The 15,935-nt window shown below is 38.8% G+C and overlaps 1 long non-coding RNA gene across 1 annotated transcript; it reads right to left on the minus strand.

Moving 5' to 3' along the window:
- Positions 1–8,593: 8,593 nt before the first annotated feature.
- LOC144346378 (uncharacterized) lies at positions 8,594–15,610 on the minus strand. Its single transcript, XR_014926728.1, has 2 exons — positions 15,528–15,610; positions 8,594–8,861 (listed from the first exon to the last, which is right to left on the minus strand). It is a non-coding gene; the product is annotated as an uncharacterized LOC144346378 (long non-coding RNA).
- Positions 15,611–15,935: the final 325 nt, after the last annotated feature.

Genomic DNA, 15,935 nt, shown 5'->3' on the forward strand with positions numbered 1-15,935 from the left:
AAAGTAAATGGTTTAAAAAACTTGATCTGATATTAAATAATATTAACCATTCTTATCTTTTAAATGAAACAAATATTATCTCATTATCAAAATTAAAAACAATTGATGAGAAATTAAAAGAAGAGTTTACAACTGAGTGGAAAAATGAAATAAATAATGACAATAGGAAAAAATCAAATTCTAAAAATAAACTAAGAACCTACAAACTTTTTAAAACCAAAATAGAAAAAGAAAACTACTTAACAATTATGAAAAACAGTGAACTTCGCAAATCCTTAACAAAATTTAGACTTGGCAACCACTGTCTGAAAATTGAAACAGGCCGGCATACAGGATTGGATTTTAAAGACAGAGTCTGCAATATGTGCGACAATGACCATGTTGAAGATGAACAACATTTTGTCACAAATTGTCCTCATTACAATGAAATAAGATTAAAACTTTACATTGTAGCTAATAAACGTATACCAAATTTTGACAAATTTAGTAATGAAAATAAATTCATATCATTACTAAGTGACGAGAAAATGTCTATTCCTTTAGCGCAATATTTAAAAAACTGTTTTAATACAAGACAGCAGCACCTACATAAACTAAGCCAGTAATACATTCCTTGTATTCAAATTATTATCTTTTTTTTATGCCTTTTTGTTCCCTTACTCTTTATGTGGTTATTTTTCTTTTACTAATATCTGATTTGTAACCCTTTTCATCCCCTCCGGGGGATGTTGTGTGTTAATAAATAGATAGATAGATAGATAGATAGATAGATAGATAGATAGATAGATAGATAGATAGATAGATAGATAGATAGATAGATAGATAGATAGATAGATAGATAGATAGATAGATCCTTTTTGATTCTACGGGTAAATAATAAATCAATAACGACTGGACAGTGAGAAATAAAACCAAGAAAACCCCGCGGGCAGGCCAACACCAAGTGGCACGGACAATGGGGGAATCGAACCCCCCTGCCCTGTGCCATCGGGATAACAGTCATCCGTTTGACACATTTCTCGGTTCAAAATAAAAACGATTAAACGATTACAAGTGATTAGTGGAGGTTACAAACAGGTAAACAAGTGACGAGAGGTGAGTAAAAGACATGTACGACATTGAACAATAAAAATAACAAACGGTTGTACACTCAAATAATTACAATTCTAAAAATACTTAAAAGTACAATAAATCTAATAAAAAGCAATTGAAAAGGCGGGTTTGTACAATTAAAAAGGATATTATTCAGCCATTGTCTAAGATATCGGGGATTATCAGAGAGTTGTCATCCAGGATTGCAATGGCGTCATTAATACACCACTGTGTTTCAAAAACATCTAGAGACTTTGTGAGCAGGTGATAGTTGTATTCATTAGTTACCCGATACCTAATTTGGGATTTAAAACACTGTAATACATTTGTTTGTACCCGATCGTTTAACCTTTTATATCGTGTTACGTGAGTTGACACTTTCATAGTTGCAATTATGTGACAGAGCAAACGATGTGTAGCGGTTCTTTTGCTTGGTGGGCCTAGTACGTACCAAGAAAGTGGTATAGTGTCAATATTTATAAGCTTATTGGTAATTAATTTCAGCAAGTTGAAAAGTGGTGCGAGCCTTGAGCATTCAACAAAAATGTGGGCAAGGTCGTCCCTTTCGTCACAGAAGGGACAAGTATCAGTGGGTTGGGCTTTGGTTTTTAAAAGAAACCCGCCAGTTGGGTAGGCGCCGTGGAGCATGCGCCAATTGAGATCGCCGTCTTTCTCTGTGATTGGGGTCATATAACAATCTCTAAATACGGGTTTAGAGTTGGGAGAGAGAGAAAGCAAGTCGTGCCATATAGTGTTAAACTGTGAGTTATGGTTGGAAAAATACTGCGACTTTATCAGGAATTTGTAAATTTCACCCCTCTCGAATTTGTAGAGCGGAGTGTTCAGAAGGACGTCATTATCGTCGTCTCTATAGGAAAGTTCGATGTGATATTTGATTTCAGTTGACTCATCGGTCACTTTTTGATTGAGTATAATTCGTTGCCACTCTACCGGTATGGCCCGGTGTATCACATCGAGTGCCATCCCCGCTAGCCGCCTCGAATACACATTTATTTTATTATGAATGGCGTCAACGCCTAACCATGTACCATTATTTAAAAGGTCACCGACCTTTGTGAGGCCAGCCTCACGAAAGTGTAAAAGATTCAAAGGTGTGTTTTGAATTGGGTGAATAATTAAAGGATTAAAAAATAACGGCTCTTGGGCAATCTCGTGCAGTGCAGTCGGTCTGTCTTTCCTGATTGTTGAAAGGGAAGACCAGACCGTCAGCAACTCAGAATAAAACTGTGGTAAGTGAACACTGGGTGCCGGAACGTCGACAACAAATAGCTGTTTATCATAGTTTAAATGGTTGAATTCTTGTAAAAAGTGATCAGTAAAAGCAAAACAAGGATGATTAACATTGGAATAGAGGTAATGTTGAATATAGTGAATGCGAAAAGACGCAATACGACTAGGCAAATGTACCAGGCCATGGCCGCCATCAGTAGCTGGTAGATAAACTGTTTCAGCCGGGATCCAGTGCCGTCCCTGCCAGAAAAAGTTCAAAAATAGTTTCTGTAAACTGTTAACAATATGTTTGGGTGGACTAGTGCACATGCAAGAGTGGAGAAGTTTGGACGCAATGAGTTGATTAATTACAATAGTGCGCCCTCTATAGGTCATTGCAGGCGCATAGCGTGACCACCAATCCAGCTTGGCCTCAACGTTTCCAACAACACCATCCCAGTTTTGACTGACAAAAGTGGCGCTATTGCCGAGGTAGGTACCAAGAATTTTTAAACCTTTATTGTTCCACGCTATATTTAAAGGATTGTCAGTCCTATCTTTCCACTTGCCTACCCACAGTCCCTTTGATTTGCCATAGTTTATTCTAGAGTTACTCGCAGACTCGTACACACGCAACCAGTGTTCAAGCTTGTTAAAGTCATTGTTTTGGGTTAAAAAGAAACTAATGTCGTCTGCATAAGCAGATAGATTAACAGGTTTGTGAGTATACACCCCATGTATTTGACTTTCAGTTCTTACTTTGTGTAGAAGTGGTTCAATAGCCAGTGTATATAGCTGACCAGATAAGGAACAACCCTGACGAATACCACGTTGGAACAAGACTGGACTGGTTATAGTGTTATTAACACGAACAAGACTTTGCGTACTAGAGTAGATTAGTTGAATGTACTTACAAAATTGATCTCCATAGCCGAACGCTTCTAGGGTTTTGAAAAGGTAGTCGTGGTTGATGCGATCGAAAGCCTTTTCCTGGTCTAGGGCGACGATCCCAAGTGGCAGTTGGTTGATATTACAGTAATCTATGACGTCACGCACCAGATGGATGTTGTCAAAAATCTGCCGCCCCGGAACACAGTAGGTTTGGTCGGGGTGAATTATGTCAGGTAGGGTAGATTTAAGCCTCATGGAGAGCGCTTTAGTGAGTATTTTATAATCGGAGCAGAGCAAGCTGACTGGTCTCCAGTTTTTCAACAAACTGTTGTCACCCTTTTTGGGGAGTAAAGTGATGACGGCGCGTCGACACGACAATGGGAGTTGGCCGTCCTCAACTGAGGCGTTGAGGACATCGTGAAGATCGGGGCCCAACAAAGACCAAAAATGACGAAAAAATTCACCAGGCAGACCGTCAATGCCAGGAGACGTACCTTTAGATAATAGTTTAACAGCGCAAGTCAATTCATCAAAAGACAGAGGGGCGTCACACATGTTTTTAAGCGTTTCGTCAAGTTGGGGAAGTCCCTTGTGTAGACGGACTTGACATTCAGTTGATACGGGGTCAGGTGAGAACAAGTTAGAGTAAAAGTTTTTTGTGAGAGTTCGCATTTCAGCCAGTGACTCAGTCGTAGTGGAATTTGGGCGTTGTAACTGGGTCATGACCTTTTTACTTCCCCTCTGTTTTTCGATAGCTGAGAAAAAAGAGGTAGGCGCATTAGTTTCATTAAGCATTTTATGCCGCGATCTTATAGCAGCTCCTTTTGATTCGTTGTGCATTACAGTTTGCAATAATGCCCTTTTTTCGTTTAATTGCGTTGTGAGTGCATCAGTGGGTTGAACGATTTGTTCAAGGGTATGTATGTCGTCACAAATAGTTTGTTTAATGCGCTTGTAGTTGTTGCTGAGTTTCGCGCTATATTGTTTTGTTAGTTCCTTTATTTTAAGTTTGCCCATATCCCACCACATTTGGACGGAGTCAAAGCGATCTCTTTCTCTACGCCATAGCAACCAGAAGTCATTAAAAATATGGCAATACTCTTCGTCATGGAGTAAACTGGTATTGAAGTGCCATATTGGGTTTCTGTTTGTGACAACTTTCAATTGTATGCATAATTTAACAGGTGCATGATCAGAGAGGTTACAGTGAGTTTCGATAGAGATACGTTTGATTTTAGATGAGAAACCTTTAGAGATGTAAAAGGTGTCGATGCGAGACTTGCTGTCATTCCTGACCCATGTATAGTTTCGCAAGTTAGAATTAAAATGGCGCCAAGAGTCAATAAGTTTAAAACGCGCAATAATGTTAGATAAAAGCATAGTTGACTGTACATGTGGTTCAGGGTTTTCAGCTCTGTCTAAGTTGGGGTTAAGGGTGCAGTTAAAATCACCGCCAATGATAATTGGATCTTGATTAAGGTCATTGAGCGTTTTCTTGAGAGTTTTGAAAAAATCAAGCCGGTCCACCCCAACGGTGGGCGCATAAACATTAACCAGATGAACTGGCGAGCCGTGTACCTCCAGATGTACGTGTAGCAGACGACCCGGTACAACATCAGTCACCTTCAAAACCTTGATGTTTTTATTTGTATTTTTATTTACCAAAATAGCCACACCAGCAGACTGTGAGTTGCCATGGGAAAATAAAATAGATGAGCGCCATACAATTTGCCATTGAGCTTCATCGGCTTGAACAGTGTGAGTTTCCTGGAGAAAGTAGAAATCACTGGAATGGTTAAGTTTAAGGAACTCAAAAAGTTGGTATCGCTTCATTGAATCGCGACAACCGCGCACATTCCATGTAATAGCAGAGAAACTCATTATTGATGTGAAAAGTAATAAACAAATGATACGTTGAGAGAAAATTATAGTAAGCATGATAAACGATAAATTAAAACTGTAATGCAGTGAAAAGATCACAGATCTATTTTGTATTAGTGACATCGGTATCTGCCTGTGGTTGTATACCACGCTTTTTCTTCAAAATTTCCTCTTTTAACGTTTCGCGATTTTCAACCACGAAAAGAGGATCATTGATTTTTCTAATGTGTTTAATTATTTTCATGGTGACCCGTTGTATTCGCATTTTTTCGTTACTTGATATGTCTGGGGATTTTCGTACCTCATTCAGTGAGCGTGCCAACAACCTGAGATCGGGACAAAACCGTGTAGCTACTTCAACTATTTTTCTTGAGTTGAATGACTCAACTAAAAAAGGATTCAGGGCATCACGAGAGAGCAGTTTTGCTTTCTCGCTCGAAACAGTAAGCTCCATGGCCTCGGCAGATAGCGTTGAGATTTCAGAACAATCTGACACAATCGACTCAGTATCATCCCTGTCCTCAGACAAACCCACAGGGATAGGAGTCTTTGTTGGGTCAAGCGGGTCATTCGACTCACTTGGTAAAAAAGGGGGGGTAAAGGGGTGGGTTTCTACCACCTCCTCATCATTTGCATTTAGTGTTTTCGCACCAGTTAACATTGAGCTATTTACAACAGATTTGCTCACTCTAGTATCGTGTGTGTTTTCATTTTCATTTATTTCGTTATTATCATTTAAATCAGAGTCAGTCACATCGTTTTTGTCACGCGCTTTGCTATCATCATCATTACTATTTAACACATTGACACCTATTACGTTATCGTCGCCTTTATCATTTAAAACATGGTCAGGCACATCGTTTTTATCACAGGCTTTGCTATCATCATCATTGCTATTTAACACATTGACACCTATTACGTTATCGTCACCTTTATCATTCAAGTCATTGTTAGTCACATTGTTTTTGTCACGCGCTTTGCCATCATCATCATTGCTATTTAACACATTGACACCTATTACGTTATCGTCACCTTTATCATTTATAGTATTGTTTCCGTCACCTTTGTTATTCTCTACATTTTCGGGCGTGTTGTCAACTTCCATCGTTTGACTATTGTTGTCATTATCACCATTTTCATTAATATCGTTTGCTTTATCAGTTTTATTAAGAGTAGCAATAGTAGACTGATCAACAAGTATTGGTTCAGGGTCGGGGCGGGTTTTACTATTTGGAAGAGAATGATCGTTTGAAGTTTGCTGTTGGCTTACTGGGCAGTTTCTCATGATATGTCCCTTTTTTAGACACCTGTGACAAACAATATCATCAGTTGATAAATAGATCCGATGTTGCCGCTCCTCATGAGTGACATTAATGACACCGTCAAGTTTATTATTGTCACACAACATATAAACTTGACGGCGAAAGGATTTGACGTGTTTCAGCTCGGGTTGTTTGCACCCGAGTGGAATTAAGCGCAAATTGCTGACAACGCGGCCATATTTTGACAGTTCAGTTTGAATAATATGATTTGGTATATATGGGGGTACACCTGAGAGAATTACTTTAGTGGCAGGTTTAACAAGGGGTTGCACATGGGTAAAGCAGTCTCCCACTGACAGACCAGTTGTACAAACAGTCTCCACAGCGTTGACAGAGTCGAGAAAAACAATAACACTTCCGCTCACTCGGGAAGCGGCAATAATATTTACAGGTTTGAGAATAGCAGAAATACTTTTTACATACGCTTCAATTGGTATCCCATCAATTGACTCGCATTTTAGACCATGTTTACGTGTTAGCCCTGCAAAATGGTTAACACGTGTACTCGCCGTGGAAGCCGCCATCTTGGAAAGGCCCCACGACGAGCGAACTGAAAGTGAAAATCAAAATCAAACTAAAACACGGTAGACTTATACCGTAAAGTCAAAATAAATAGGCGTACGTATGAAGTAAGTATTAACAAAAAAGATAGTACAAAAATAGTAGTAACTTACTAACTATTTGAGGCAAAAAACCGTGTTTTTTGAGGAGCACTCGCAACGCGTGGCAGACATGCGCAGATAGATAGATAGATAGATAGATATCACCTCCATTGAATTCTTGTCGGCATGTGGTCTTAATATTGGCGATCAACACATTGCTGTTGAACCGCTAGTACGTCCTTCAACAAAATTGATACTCTCCAATGTCCCTCCGTTTTTACCAAATGAAGCCATTACACACGCACTGGCACCTTATGGCCGTGTTATTAGCTCTGTTCGAGCGATCCCGCTTGGTTGTAGGAAACCAGAACTAAAGCACGTAAAATCCTTTAGGCGGCAAGTGTACGTGCACTTGAAAGAGGTTGATATAAACGGTTTATTGCCAATAACATATGAAGGAATTAAATACAACGTTTACGTTTCAACCGATGAATTGGTGTGTTTTGGTTGCCATGAAAAAGGTCACACGCGACGAAACTGTCCTGGCACGCGCCCCATTGTTATGCAAAAACCGTCAAACAATGAAAGCAATCATGATAAAATTACTGAATTGAATGAGACACATAGCAACACGTGCGAGCAAAACGAACAACAACAAACAGGTAAACAAAGCAGTGTAAATAATGCTGATGTTGAACTGACAAACGATGATGGTATACCAGGTGGGAATCTAGAGAATATGAATTTAACTCAACAAAATATCCCTAAAAAGCGTAGTAGATCAAAATCACCGGATAACAGAAATAACACTGGTAAATCTAAAAAAGTGCAAACTGAAAATGATGTAAATAATGGTTCTAAAATAATTGAATTAACTGATAAACATGTTGATATTATACCAATAGATGAAGAGAGGGTACTAACCCCTCCTTCACATACTTTACTGCCGGAAGATAAAAACATACCGGCAGTAGAGCCCCTTTCTTCATCAGAGGACATTCAAGTTGTTCCTCCCCATATTTATGCTAATGTGAATACAACTAAGGAGCCCATCATTACCCCTGACGCCGTAGATAATGCGTCTTCGTCGCCAGGTAAGGCTTGTTCTGAGACTGCTATGGATAGTAGTCCTCCTCTGACAAAGTCTCCTTTTTTCACCCTTGTCGACCGTTTCGCTCTCATTATCAGGTCAGTCCAGATTTGATGATTCGTCACAAGACATGTTTGCTGTCCCTTTAACGCCAGTTGACGAAATACGAGCAAATGAAGACACCTGTGACAATGATGATACAACCTCTGTTGCATCCGAGATGTCAGATATGTCGGATGTCTCGGTCACCGCTGATTCTGAGACAGTATTTTCAAATGAGTCTATCAAGGAATTTCTAACATCAACTATGCACTCAAAAAAGTTTATTGAAAACTGTATCGATTTTCACCCTAATCTCAAAAGTTTGGCCAATAAACTCATGAATTATCGACGAACGCAGGCACTAAACACGTCGCAAAAAGCACGCATACAAAAACTTGTCAATAAAATAAAAGCATATATTAAAGCAACTGGTCGTACTGTAGTCAGTTTGTAAATGTTTTATTATTCATAATTTTACAATGGAGTCATCAATCACATGCAGTACATTGAATGTTAATGGTTGTCGAGATTCGTTTAAGAGATATAAAACGTTTGAATTTTTGAAACGTAATCATCCTTGTGATTTTTACCTGCTCCAAGAGACACATTCACTCCCCCAAGACGAGAATACTTGGAGGCTCATTTGGCGAGGTGATGGCGTTTTTTCTCATGGCACGTCTAACAGTGCAGGAGTTGCTATCCTTTTCAAACCTAAAACGAAAGTAGACATTATTGCTAAACATGATGTGCAACCAGGTCGTCTAATACATGTTCATGCTCGGGTTAATAATACACCTATCCATATCATTAATGTGTATGCGCCTACTAACGGTCCTGAGAGGCTTGATTCGTTCCAGATGTTAAAACGCCATCTAAACACATTAAGTGATGATCCTATTATTGGAGGTGACTTCAATTGTACTATTGCGCCCGACGTTGATCGCAATGGAGGTTCAGAGCCGGATGTGCGGACTTCAAACTTACTGAGCACTATCATGCGACGGTTTAAACTTGTTGACAGTTGGCGCCATTACCATGGTGATACAAAACAGTATTCCTGGGGCCGTGGTAATACACTGGTTCGCTTAGATAGATTTTATATCAATAAACATCTATGTAATAAAGTTAAAACCGTTGAAATTCATAATTCATCTCTTGCACTCTCTGACCATTCTTTGGTTTTTATTAATATATCACATAATAACTCCGATCGCCGCAATCCACTTTGGTGCTTGAATACCAGTGTTTTAGAAGACGAAGATTATGTTGGTTTAATTTCCGATTTTTGGTTGAGTTGGCAAAAGGAACGTGATAGATTTGATAAAATCCAGATTTGGTGGGATGTTGGGAAACATAAAGTTAAACTTTTGACACAACAGTATTGTTATCATAAACATAACAACTACAAACTATGCACTAATGATCTGAAATCTGAAATACGATCACTCGAGAAAAAATTAAAACACAACACTATACTGAGAAAAAAGAATTACTTGCGCGCTTAGTAAATCACGCAGCCAAAGGTGCCGCAACTCGCGCGCGCCATAAGTTTCTTAATGAAACTGATATTTGTAATTCTTTCTTTTCAAGTTTAGAAAAACAAAATGGGAAAAAGAAAGCCATTGTTCATCTTTCACGACACGATGGCACCATTACTGAAAACTCGAGTGAAATTCAAAGGCTTACTCGATCTTTTTACCAAAATCTGTATAGCCCGGATCCAATTGACACCAATGCACAAAATATCATTCTTGCAGGGTTACCCCAAGTCGCTGCAGAAGACCGCGAGGACCTCGATAGTGAAATTACTTTCGATGAATTGAATAAAACACTTAAGCTGCTACCACGGGGTCGCACGCCGGGGTTGGATGGCCTGCCAAACGAATTCTATCAAACGTTTTGGCATGTTATAGGCAGAGATCTGCATGCGGTCATTATTACCAAACGCTTCAGCGTGGTATTAAGATTTTGTTTTCAGGCTTGGGTGGTACCAAGGTGGAAAATGGTTGCACATATGGGGGGTAATTCCTGGAATTGCAATAGAGAGGGTTCAGGCCGAAATACATATATATAGTGTTTCCATGTTTCGTCTGATATTTCTGTGGTATTCTGCTGCTGTAAATAATGCAAGATTTGTTCCGAAATTCAGTGTGTTGTGTGCACTCCAGGGTTATTCGTTTTTTTGCTCAAAACACCCCTATTTTTTAATGGTAGAGTCGAATAGTTTCACTCCCACTGGGAAATCTGCATTGTTACTTGAATGAGAGCTAACTAAACACATTTTCCAGACCGGCGAAAGTGTATGCAACAGCCAATTTTAACAGCCTGTCACGTGATTTTAGTCTGAATGTCAACCTCAAAAGAGGCTAATCCATTTACGCAGGTATAACTGGGAATAGAATATGTGAGGGATTGTATCAACAGAGATGTGTATAATGAAAAGTAACATCTATCCTTCTTTTGAATCGCTGAGCATTTTTGTTTTAGTATACTGGTATGAAAATGTTGAATTTGCATGATTTGCAATGTATTTTTTTACTGAAACTCCCCTATTGATCGAATCCCGGGTTTGAAAGAGAACGGCACACCACGTGATTCGTCTGAATACAATGGTGAAGGCACGCAAGCATGACTTACGTTGTCAGCAGTAGTCGCTGAGCTTCACGCTACAACTTCACTTGTGATGTTGCTTGTTAGCCGTGGATTGAATTAATCTTGATTACCGGTTAAAATGTTGCTTATTTGGCGTTGGTGATCTTTATTTGGAACTGGGTAACGTCGCCAGCAGAAACCTCCTGGGATTTTGATGTTGATGGTTGCGCCTCCATGGCAATCGCTAATTTTACTGCGGGTGGATCTTCCAAGAGCCCTTCGGGGTTTATAAAACTCATTCAACATACATAAAGTTCTCTCAATCGTAGTAGTCCATGTGATGTACACCTAATATGCCAAACATGTTACTGAACGATTTTGCCAATGAAAACAAGCCGGTTGGCGATCCACTCCACTAAAAAAAAAAACTAGCAATATGTTTTCGGCTGTTGCCATGGTAGGACATGAACGTGAAGCTAACGTCGGTTTATAACTAAAACTGGGCACCGTATACAAAGTTCGCAAAAAAACATTCAATCCTTAGAAGTCATTTTATTTTATTGCTAGAACATATGCTGTTAGGGATTGGTCAGTTACTTCGGCCTGGGGGTGGATCAGTAGGGGGGTTACCCTGTTTTTGATTTTGCGAATGGGGGGGGGTCACCCTGTTTTCCACAATTCACACACGCGCTTATGTATATATTTTTTTAAATTTTATTTCAGAACAATAGATTAAAAAGTTAATCGTACAAATGTGTTCTTAATAATAACTATTACCCATATTGCCTATAAATTTGTTGATGCAAAAAATGTTATAGGCTAAATATTTTGGGGTTGAAGTTGACAAATAACAGATTATGCAATGCGGCAGAGCCCCATGCAATTATACAGTTAAGTTTTGAACACATCCCAAGTCCACGTGATATCAGATTATTTTATTTAAAGTCTGAAGTCACCATTGTATAAGATATTTACTGGATTTATCCAATTGTAGCTGGAGACGGAAAAACACAGCAATTAGTACAAAGAGCAGTGACAGTTTTTGTTCAGCAAATCAAAAAAGTTAAATGGATTCATGTATATAAATAAATAGTTTTTTTGTTTTTTTTAACTTTTAATTATGCATATTTTGCTCTGTAAAATACCAAAATCCAACACAAATTTATACAAAAATCAAAGTGTCCTTTGTTTTCATAAGCACAGACTGTGCTTCAGGTGTAAAGCTTTCCTGGTCTATAAGATATGAAAGATATATTAAATCCAAATTAGTTTTCGAACCGCCTAGATTCAAATCCTCTTTTCCTATCTTATAAGGGCGTTTATCAAGTGAGTACTCCACAGCTTTGTTTTTATTTACTATCTTTAGCAGCATAGATTTCCCTACTTCCTGCAGCTTTTTCTGTAGTCGTTTTTTGGCTTTATGCTTCCCCTCCCCTCCTAAGGTGACTGGTCTATTAAATGCAAACACTAAAAATTACGGCAAACCACGATATTTTCAATGCACATCATACATTTTGTAATCATGTCAGAGCCAAAACTGTTAATGTTTCTTTGTTTTTCGGGGGGGGGGGGTCAGCATGTTTTAAAATATAATGTTAGGGGTCGCCCACTTTTTTGTTGTTGATAAGGGTGGGTCAACTGAGATTTACAGCTGACAAAATGGAATCTGCCGACCCCCAGGCCAAAGGAACTGAACAATCCCTTAAATTTATTATTTCCAACTGATATTATTTTCTAGATTGCAGGCAGCATTTACAGTTCATTCAAAGTTCAAAGTTGCGTCGGGGTTACGTTGATACAGTGTAACAATGTCGGCGTCGGTGATCTCTTACCGGTGTGCAACGTAGCCAAAATAAAAGGCATGAATACAAGACTAGTGGGAGGTAATAAATTTGGGGTCGAAAGTATTCAAAAAACAGTTTTTGGCTGTTGCCATGGTAGCTGTGGACCAGGATTGTTTTGCCAATTAGTGACGGTACGACCTGCCTGTCAATTATAAACAAAATTAGCCAAGCCAAAAAAAATCTCAGTAAATTGTTGCCCACACTCAAGCGGATTAGAATGAGCTACGTCCATGCTTTTTAATCATAGAAATGTAGGGTGTGATACATTTGACGTGAAGGTATTAAAACATTCAGTTGTTGGCTGTTTCCATGGAAACTGTTGTCAGAATTTGTTTTCAGATTTTACCAATAGTAACTTTGTGCCCACACTCAAGCTGAGCAAAATGAGCTATGTCTGAGGTGTTGCATCCAAAATTTGTAGGAGATACATTTCCTGATAACTAGGGTGAAGGTGTGACCTACCTGCTAAGTTTGAGCGAAATCGGCCAAGCCAAACAAATCACAGAAGAATTAATACGTGAAAACACTAGAAATCACACACACACACATACACAAAATTAAAGTGATTTTAAGGGCAATCCAAGTGGAGCGAATCGCCAATAACATGTTCATTTGCATATTGACCGTGAAAATATCAAAAACATCATTGCATGGGTGATATGCAAATTAGTTTTAGTCAAAATAAGTTACTGCTTAGAAGTACCATTACTGTTGTTCAAATTTCATTTCACTCGGCAAATATATTCATGTACCCAAACGTAAAGTATCGTACTTCTAAATAATGTTTATTTCTGCTATGTTTCGAAAAACGCTACTCTTGAACGGACTACTTTATTCGCTCTCAGACCTCATTTGCATATGGGGTGTGGAAGTACAGATTGATTTCAGGGACGAATCAAAATAAATTGCAGTATATATGTAATAATGTGGAATACTTCCTTCACTGTGAACATTTTTCCGCTAAAATAAATTCCAGTGAAAATGCCATTTCCCTCATACTCTATTGAGACTTGACACGGCACAGTGAAAATTTGATTCACACCGTATGCTTGAAAACTTTTCATTGAAAATAAATTAAGTGAAATTCTGTGTGATTTCATGAGAGTTGAAAATGAAAAAATTATATGACACCCAACCCTACCACTCCATACACAATGTAACCACACCTCAAAAACATCCTTTCACCAGTGTATTCTATTTGAATTCAGGAGAAATTTAAATAAACAAATTATATGACAACGAACTTAATTATAATTTCAACCTCTAGTACAGCACTGATTAAATAAACTACCTCGTCTTTATGCCAACTTGAAGTTATTCAATGCCTACACCAGTGACTTCAAAATCTATGTTTCAATTCCAGGAATTTCACTTGCTATTAATTGTATGGGAGTGCCAATCTTTCATGAATTTCCATTGTCATGTCAATTTCTTGTGATTACTCGGAAAATGAAGCTGTAACCACAGACCACAGTGCTGCAACTAAATCCTGGTATAAGCACCGGTTAGGCAGTCTTGAACTATGCATGTGAAGCCAGCTGAGAGGTATATCCAATCCTATAGATTTCTCATTGTTTGGTAACTATTTGCTGCAAATGCAACAAAAATCAATATAAAAAAAAATATTACCCACACAGCATTCTACAGGTTACTTGTAACATCTATTGATGACGGCGTGTTACCACTCTCGTTCTCGCGTGCAGTCGTAACTCTCCTCCCCAAAAAGGGTGATAACACCAAGCTCAAAAATTGGCGCCCTGTTAGTCTGCTCGGTAGCGACTATAAACTATTCACTAAAACGCTTTCACTGCGTCTCTGCCCGGTTATGGGCACTATTGTTCATCCCGACCAAAGTTGTAGTATACCTAATCGACGTATTCACGATAACATAAACCTCCTACGGGATTCCATTGACTACACTAATACATCTAATATCCCACTTGGCATCGTAGCTCTGAACCAAGAAAAGGCTTTCGATAGAGTACATCACTCGTACCTCTCGTGTGCTCAGTCAGCCTTTGGCTTTGGTTCACGGTTTATTGCGTATATCAAACTTGTGTATGGCAATGCTCAGTCACTTGTTCGTGTAAATGGTGCGCTCACGTCTCCTGTTATGTTTTCCAGAGGGATTAGACAAGGCTGTTCATTGTCATCTCAACTTTATGTCTTAGCGATTGAACCCCTTCTAGACAAAATTAGAAATGACGATGGTATTCTTGGCCTTCAAATACCTGAAAGTAACTGCTACCGGTGCAAATTAACCGCCTACGCTGATGATGTTGAATTCCTTATGACACGTGATCAAGATTTCAATAAGCTCGCATACTGGCTTCGTGTCTATGAACAAGCATCTAATTCAAGAATAAATTACGAAAAATCCAAAGGGCTTTGGGCTGGCGGGTGGCGCAATCGTAACGAGTCGCCACTAGGTATTAAATGGAATAATGTGGGACTAAAATTGCTTGGCGTATATCTGGGTAATACGAAATCATACGAGGACAAAAACTGGCCAGAACTAGTACAAAAAGTTGAAGGCAAAATCGCCTTCTGGTCTAAATTCGCCGCAGGAATGTCCTATAGAGGGCGTGTTCTCGTCGTAAATCAACTTGTTTCATCACAACTTTTACACCGGCTCATCAGTCTTGCTCCTCCCTCTGAAACGATAAGTTATATCCAGTCAATATTTATTGAGTTCTTGTGGCAAGGTCGTCACTGGATAACTGCTGAGACGCTCTATCTGCCACTTGAGAACGGAGGACAATTTGATTCACCTACAATCTCGTATTAATGCTAATCGTGTTCAATATATTCAAAGATATTTGTATAGTGATTATGATCATCCCAGTTTCAAATTCACAGATTACTATTTCAGTAAAGTAGGCAATTTGATGCTCACCAAGCGTCTGCTTGCAACTAATAACATTACCACTTCCAAACTTACCTGGAGTTTACGCTGGGCTGTTACACTGCTGGAATTCGCTTGCAAAAAGGCGTAAAATCAATGATACTAATCCGGTCAGTCTCCTCAATGAACCACTTTTTAATAATCCTTTACTTTGTCTTCTTACCTTTAATGAGACTTTTTTGATGAAATTTCTCCCGGCGGCCGGGATCACCAAGATACAAGACCTAGTCGATAAACAGAGTAAAGCATGGTCTTCGAGTACGGAGATATACAACAAACTTAATATCCGATCGGAACGCACACTTCATCTCCATTTAAAATCATTACATCAAAGTATTCCTGAAAAATGGAAAGTAACAATCAACACTTACCTGAATAGTAACGAGATTAAATCACCCCAACCCTGGAATGACTACTACCAACTTCATCATTCTAATGAAATAA

The sequence above is a fragment of the Saccoglossus kowalevskii genome, chromosome 16, assembly GCF_978046115.1.
Source record: "Saccoglossus kowalevskii chromosome 16, keSacKowa6.1, whole genome shotgun sequence".
Taxonomy (NCBI): Eukaryota; Metazoa; Hemichordata; class Enteropneusta; family Harrimaniidae; genus Saccoglossus; species Saccoglossus kowalevskii.